The sequence below is a fragment of the Phascolarctos cinereus genome, unplaced genomic scaffold, assembly GCF_003287225.1.
Source record: "Phascolarctos cinereus isolate Bilbo 61053 unplaced genomic scaffold, phaCin_HiC Scaffold_5;HRSCAF=322, whole genome shotgun sequence".
NCBI classification, from domain to species: domain Eukaryota; kingdom Metazoa; phylum Chordata; class Mammalia; order Diprotodontia; family Phascolarctidae; genus Phascolarctos; species Phascolarctos cinereus.
In genome coordinates this window covers 55,151,914-55,158,140 of record NW_027555958.1, presented here as the reverse complement: position 1 = coordinate 55,158,140, position 6,227 = coordinate 55,151,914, and the positions used below count along the sequence as shown (strand labels likewise).

Sequence of the window (6,227 nt, the reverse complement as noted above, 5' to 3'; positions counted from 1 at the left end):
ATCAAGAAAGGCTTCTCTCCAGTTCTCCTAAACTGCAGATTTAGTGATCTGATTGATGAATTCAAATTCCAAGGCACTTTGGGACCTTGGGCAAGGTTGCTTCCCTCTAGGACTAAGTTTATCTTTGGGAAAAAAAGTTGGGTTCAGGGCTCAGGGCAGACAGAGTGGTAACCATGGCAACTGCAAAGCATGCTCCAACGTTGGTTCTGTGGGGACTCCAGAGTGGTACTGACCTAGCTTCTTTTTGTAGAAGAAGCAGACTTCCAGTATTTCACTTTTTCTGATGAGGTTGGGGAAGTATATATACATATGCGACAGAGAGAAACAGAGACAGTCAGACAGAGAGATCAATATGAAAAGTGTATCTATCAGATAGAGTACAGTCATTTTGGACTAGAAGCTTATTTGCACCATCCACCCCCAGAATTTCCTCACTCACTCACCATAGCTAGAGGAATTAAATTGAATTGAAATAAATGACAAAATGAAGGGGAATGAGATTCTTTGGAGCAGAAATTACTTTCTGGCAAAACCCTTCATCAAAAGAAAATCAGAATCACCAGGGTTAGCAGGCTGCTTCCCTCCTGAATACTACTTCCCCATCCCTTACATCCCTACCCAATGCCTTCAGTGTGATCCTTACCTCCTCCAGGGAGACTTCCCTGATTAAGTCTGCCCCAACTCTAATCCTTTCCTGCCTTGTCTTCTCAGCACTACACATGTTGCAAGCATTCTTATGGTACTTTAAAGTTCATTCTCTGTCTCTCTTGGGTTTTCTCTGCCTGCCTGCTTATCTATTTTCTGTCACCTCCTCTATCCCAAAGTTCTGTAAGGGCAAAGACTCTATCTCTTTCCTTCACAGAGCCATAAGGAAGCACTGGCCCCAGCCCAGGAAGGGGGATGGGAGAAGGCTGGATAAAGTTATCAGATTTATTCTCTGACAAACAGAATAGTCCTCTTAGTCCGCATACGTAACACTAGTCCACTTGCTCTTCCTTTGGTATATGTCCTGCATGATTGTAGTCAAGAGGGAAGATTACTTCAACCTAAATCTTTGCAGATTAATTAATCAATTAGCCAATTAACCAGCCAAAAAGCATTGAATGAGTACCTACTATGTGCTGGGCTTGTGCGAGGCACTAGGGAGGCAAAGAAATAGATAAAAGAGCCTCTCTGCCCCAATGAGTTTACATTCTATCTTTGTAACAAGTATACATAAAGGAATATACCCAATAAATATAAGGTAGTCATGGGGAAGGTGTTAGAAGCTGGGAGGATCAGGACAGCCTTCAAGGTAATATTGAGCTTAGTCTTTTTTTTTTTTGGCTTTTAGGCAATTGGGGTTAAGTGACTTGCCCAAGGTCACACAGCTAGTAAGTGTCAAGTGTTGGGTCTGAGGCCAGATTTGAACTCAGGTCCTCCTGACTTCATGGCCAGTGCTCTATCCACTGCACCACCTAGCTGCCCCTAATATTGAGCTTAGTCTTGAAGAAGACTGAGGATTCTAAGATGCAGAGGAGAGGAAGGAGGGCATTCCAGGACCAGGGGAGAGCCAGTGCAAAGGCATGAGGCAGGAGATGTAACGTCATGTCTGAGGAACAGTAAGGTCACTTCAGCTAGACCTGAGAGTTTAGGAAGTATAATAAGCCTGGAAAGATAGGCTGGGAACAGGTTGTGAAGGGCTTTAAATGACAAATAGAAGAGTTTCTGTTTTATTCTTGTGCCTATGGGATCCATGGGAGTTCATTGATTAGGGGACTGACGTAATCAGATCCGTGCTTAAAGTGTATCACTTTGGCAGCTGTGTGGAGGGTGAAGTAGAGTGAAGAGAGACTTGAGGCAGCTAGATGGTATAGTAGGCAGCTACCTGGTTCAGTGGATAGAGCACTGGGCCTGGAGTCAGGAAGACCTGAGTTCAAATCCAGCCTCAGACACTTACTAGCTGTGTGACAGTGGATAAGCCACTTAATCTGTTTGCTTCAGTTTCCCCAACAGTACAATGGGGAGTATAATAGTAGCTACCTCCCAGTGTTAGTGTGAGGGTCAAATGAGATAATGCTTAGCACAGTGCCTGGCACATAGTAAGCACTATATAAATGTTAACTATTATTATTAAGTCAGGGAAACAAGTTATGAGACTATTGCAAAAGTCCAGGTGAGAGGTGATGAGGGCCCGGACTAGGCTGGTACCTGTGAGAATGTAAAGAAGGAAACAGATGGCAGACAAGTTGTGGAGGTAGAAATGATAAGATGTGGCAACTTATCGGATGTTCGGAGAGAATGGGAATGAAGAGTTGAGAATGACATCAATGTGGCAAAGAACTGGAAGCTGAAGGGATGCCTACCAATTGGAGAACAGCTGAACAAATTATAGCATATGAATTTATGGAATAATGCTGTGCATAAGAAAAGATGAAGGTGAGTGTGAGTTCCTGCATCAGCTGCCAAAGCCAAGATGCCCAAAGGAGGGAGAAAAGGGGGTCACAAAGGCCAAGCAAGGCAATACACAAGCCCTGAAGAGATTGATGCCTAGCTTCAAGCTGAAAAACAGAAGGCAAGGGAAGAAGAACAAAGTGAAGAACTTGGTGATGGGGCAGGAAAAGAAATCCTTAGATTCAATTGAAAGTGATGAAGATGATGATGACTACCAGCAAAAGCACAAAGGAGTGAAAGGGTTAATAGACATAGAGAATCCCAACCGAGTAGGCCAAAAAAGTTGCTCAGCTGGATCTGCACGGATCAAAGGAGCTGTCTGAAAGAGAACAAGAAGAAATAGAAAAACAGAAAGAAAAAGAATGATACATGAAAATGCATTTAATTGGTAAAACAGAACAAACCAAAGCAGATCTGGCCTGGCTAGCCATCAGAAACAGAGGGAAGAAGCAGTCAGAAAGAAGGAAGAAGAAAGGAAAGCAAAAGATGATGCAACTGTGTCAGGAAAATGAATGCAATCGCTCTCCCTGAATAAATAAACACAGTGCATGCGGGAGGAGGAAATGCCAGGGAACTGTGCCCAGGGCCTGCCAGGACCTCTGCTGTATTGCATCCCACACTGGTGCCACCTGGAGTGTACTGTGGCTTCCCCCTCCACCTCATGGAGCCACAGACAGCATGGATCCTCTTCATCTTGGCATAGAATTCCATTTTGGGGCAGGGGGAAGGGCAAAGAAGGGGGGCAGCTGCTGTCTTTGGGGCAAAAATAATGTAGAAAAGCATTTCTGTGCATAACAGTTTGAAAAGCCTGGATGTTTTTGCTGTTTTTAGGATTCAGAGCACATAGAAGGGGGAGGGGATGTTGGGATGGGAGAGGGTAGGAAAAGCTTTGACTTGTAGATTACATGGGGTATGTTGGTTTGAGTGGAGCAGGGGTGACCCATAGAAAGATCCTAATGAAAATCCCCGGTCTGTATTAACAGGGCATTCATCTGCATATTTTCTCATGAAATCTCTGCAGTCTGAGTATAGTAATAAACATGTGGGAGCCCATTCTCATATGTGTTCTTGGAGGGATGGCCCTTGTTCATTCCATCCCTCTCTTCTCTCTCCTCATTTTTTCCCCCTCCCCTCTGACTAGGTCTAGTATCTCTTTTTAACCAAATCTTCTGTTTAAAGAAAAACTTTCATTTATTGGTAAAGACCCAGGCAAAACATGCTCAAGAAATTAAACTTGTATATTTGGCTGATTAAAATATGAATTATCATAAAAAAAAGAAATGATGAAGGTGATGGTTTCAGAAAAACCTGGGAAGAGTTGTATGAACTGATACAACATGAAGTGAGCAGAACCAGGAGAATTTTGTGCACAATAATAGCAACATTATAATGATAATCAACTGTGATTAGCACTCGTGATATAAAATGCTATCCACCTCCAAATAAAGAACTGATGGACTCTGAGTGAAGTTTGAAGCATATATTTTTTTCTTTTTCTTGCTTTTTCTCCCTCTCTTTCCCCCTCCCCACAACATGGCTAATGTGGAAATATGTTTTGCATTACTTTATATGTATACTGAATATATAGTGAGAATGAGAGAATGGAGAGAGAGGAGGGAGGGAGAGAGAGAGAGAGAGAGAGAGAGAGAGAGAGAGAGAGAGAGAGAGAGAGAGAGAGAGAGAGAGAGAGAATGTGACATTAGGATTTCAAGCCATGGATAGATAGATGATTAGAGAGATTAGGGAATGACCATGGGGCAATCTGCTGGAGGAGATGAGAAAGGCTGAAATTAAGGGTGAATGTAGAAGTGTTGGCTTTGGTGAAAAGGTCCTATTCCTCATCAGAGACTGAATTAAAGGAAGAATGGTAAAGGAGGAAGTTAGGTGGCACAGGCAATAGATTGTTGGACCTGGAATCGGGAAGACTTGAGTTTAAATCCTGCCTCAGGCTCTTACAGCTTGTGTGTAAGCAAGTAATTTTAACCGCTGTCTGCTTCAGTTTCCTCATCTGTAAAATGGTGATAATAATAGCACCTATCTTCCAAGATTGTTGTGAGAATAAAATGAGACAGTATTTGTAATGCACTTTACAAAACTTAAAGCACTATCTATAGGAACACAATTACAAAACATTTTTCATACAAATAAAGTCATATCTAAACAATTGGAAAAATAGTAATTACTCATGGATAGGCTGAGCCAATATAATAAAAATGACAACTGTACCTAAATTAATTTACTAATTCAGTGCTATACCAATCAAACTGCTAAAAATGTATTTTATAGAGCTAGAAAAAAATCATAACAAAATTCATCCAGTATAACAAAAGGTCAAGAATATCAAGAGAATTGATGGGAAAAAAAATGTGAACGAAGGTGGTCTAGTTGTACCAGATCTCGAACTGTATTATAAAGCAGTAATCATCAAAACAATCTGGTACTGGCTAAGATATAGAGCAGTGGATGAGTGGAATAGATTAGGTACATAATGCACAGTAATAAATGACCATACTAACCTAGTGTTTGATAAACCCAAAGATACAAGCTTCTGGGGCAAGAACTCACAATTTGACAAAAAAAAAACTGCTAGGAAAATTGAAAAACAGTATGGCAGAAACTAGATATCTACTGACATTTTACACTACATACCAAGTTAAAGTCAAAATAGGTACATGATTTAGACATAAATGGTGATACCATAAACAAATTAGGAAAGCAAGGTGTTGTTTACCTGTCATATCTATGGAGAAGGGAAGAATTTATGACCAAACAAAAGATAGCATTATGAGGTACAAAATGGATAATTTTGATTATATTAAATTAAAAAACTTTTTGCACAAACAAAACTAATGCAACCAAAACTAGGAGAGCAGAAAACCATGTCTCTGATAAAGGCCTCATTTTTCAAATATATAAAGAACTGAGTCAAATTTATAAAAATCCTAGCCATTCCCCAATTGATAAATGGTGAAAGGGTATGAACAGGCAGTTTTCAGACAAAGAAATCAAAGCTACATATAGTCGTGTGAAAAAATACTCTAAGTCACTACTGATTTGAGAAATGCACATTAAAACAAACTCACACCTATCAGATTGGTTAATATAACAGAAAAAAGAAATAAGAAATGTTGGAGGGGATGTGAAAAAATTGGGACACTGATGCGTTGTTAGTGGAGTTGTGAACTGATTCAACCATTCTGGAGAGCAATTTGGAACTATTCCCAAAGGGCTATAAAACTCTGTATACTTTTTGATCCAGCTATATCACTACTAGGTTTGTATCCTAAGGAGATTTCTTAAAAGTTGGGGGGAGGGGAAGAGAAGGACATATTTGTACAAAAATATTTATAGCAGCTCTTTTTGTAATAACAAAGAGTTGGAAATTGAGGGAATGTCCCTCAATTGGGGAATGGCTGAACAAGTTGCGGTGTATGATTGTTATGGAATATTATTATGCTATAAGAAATGATAAGCAGGATGATTTCAGAAAAACCTGAAAAGACTTACACGAACTGATGCAAGGTGAAGTGAGCAGAACCAGGAGAATGTTGCACACAGTAATGGCAATATTGTACAATGAAGAACTGTGAATGACTTAGTTATTCTCAGCAAAACAATGATCCAAGACAATCCCAAAGGACTAATGATGAAGTATGCTATCTGCCTCCAAAGAAAGAACTGATACTGTCTGAATATAGTCTGAAGCATGCTATTTTCACTTTCATTCTTTTTTAAAATTTGAATCTTCTTATGCAAAATGACTAATGTGGAAATGTTTTACATGATTGCACATG

The 6,227-nt window shown here is 40.1% G+C and overlaps 1 pseudogene; it reads left to right on the top strand.

Annotated features, from left to right (window-relative positions):
- Positions 1–2,455: 2,455 nt before the first annotated feature.
- LOC110216798 (28 kDa heat- and acid-stable phosphoprotein pseudogene) lies at positions 2,456–3,102 on the top strand (annotated as a pseudogene).
- Positions 3,103–6,227: the final 3,125 nt, after the last annotated feature.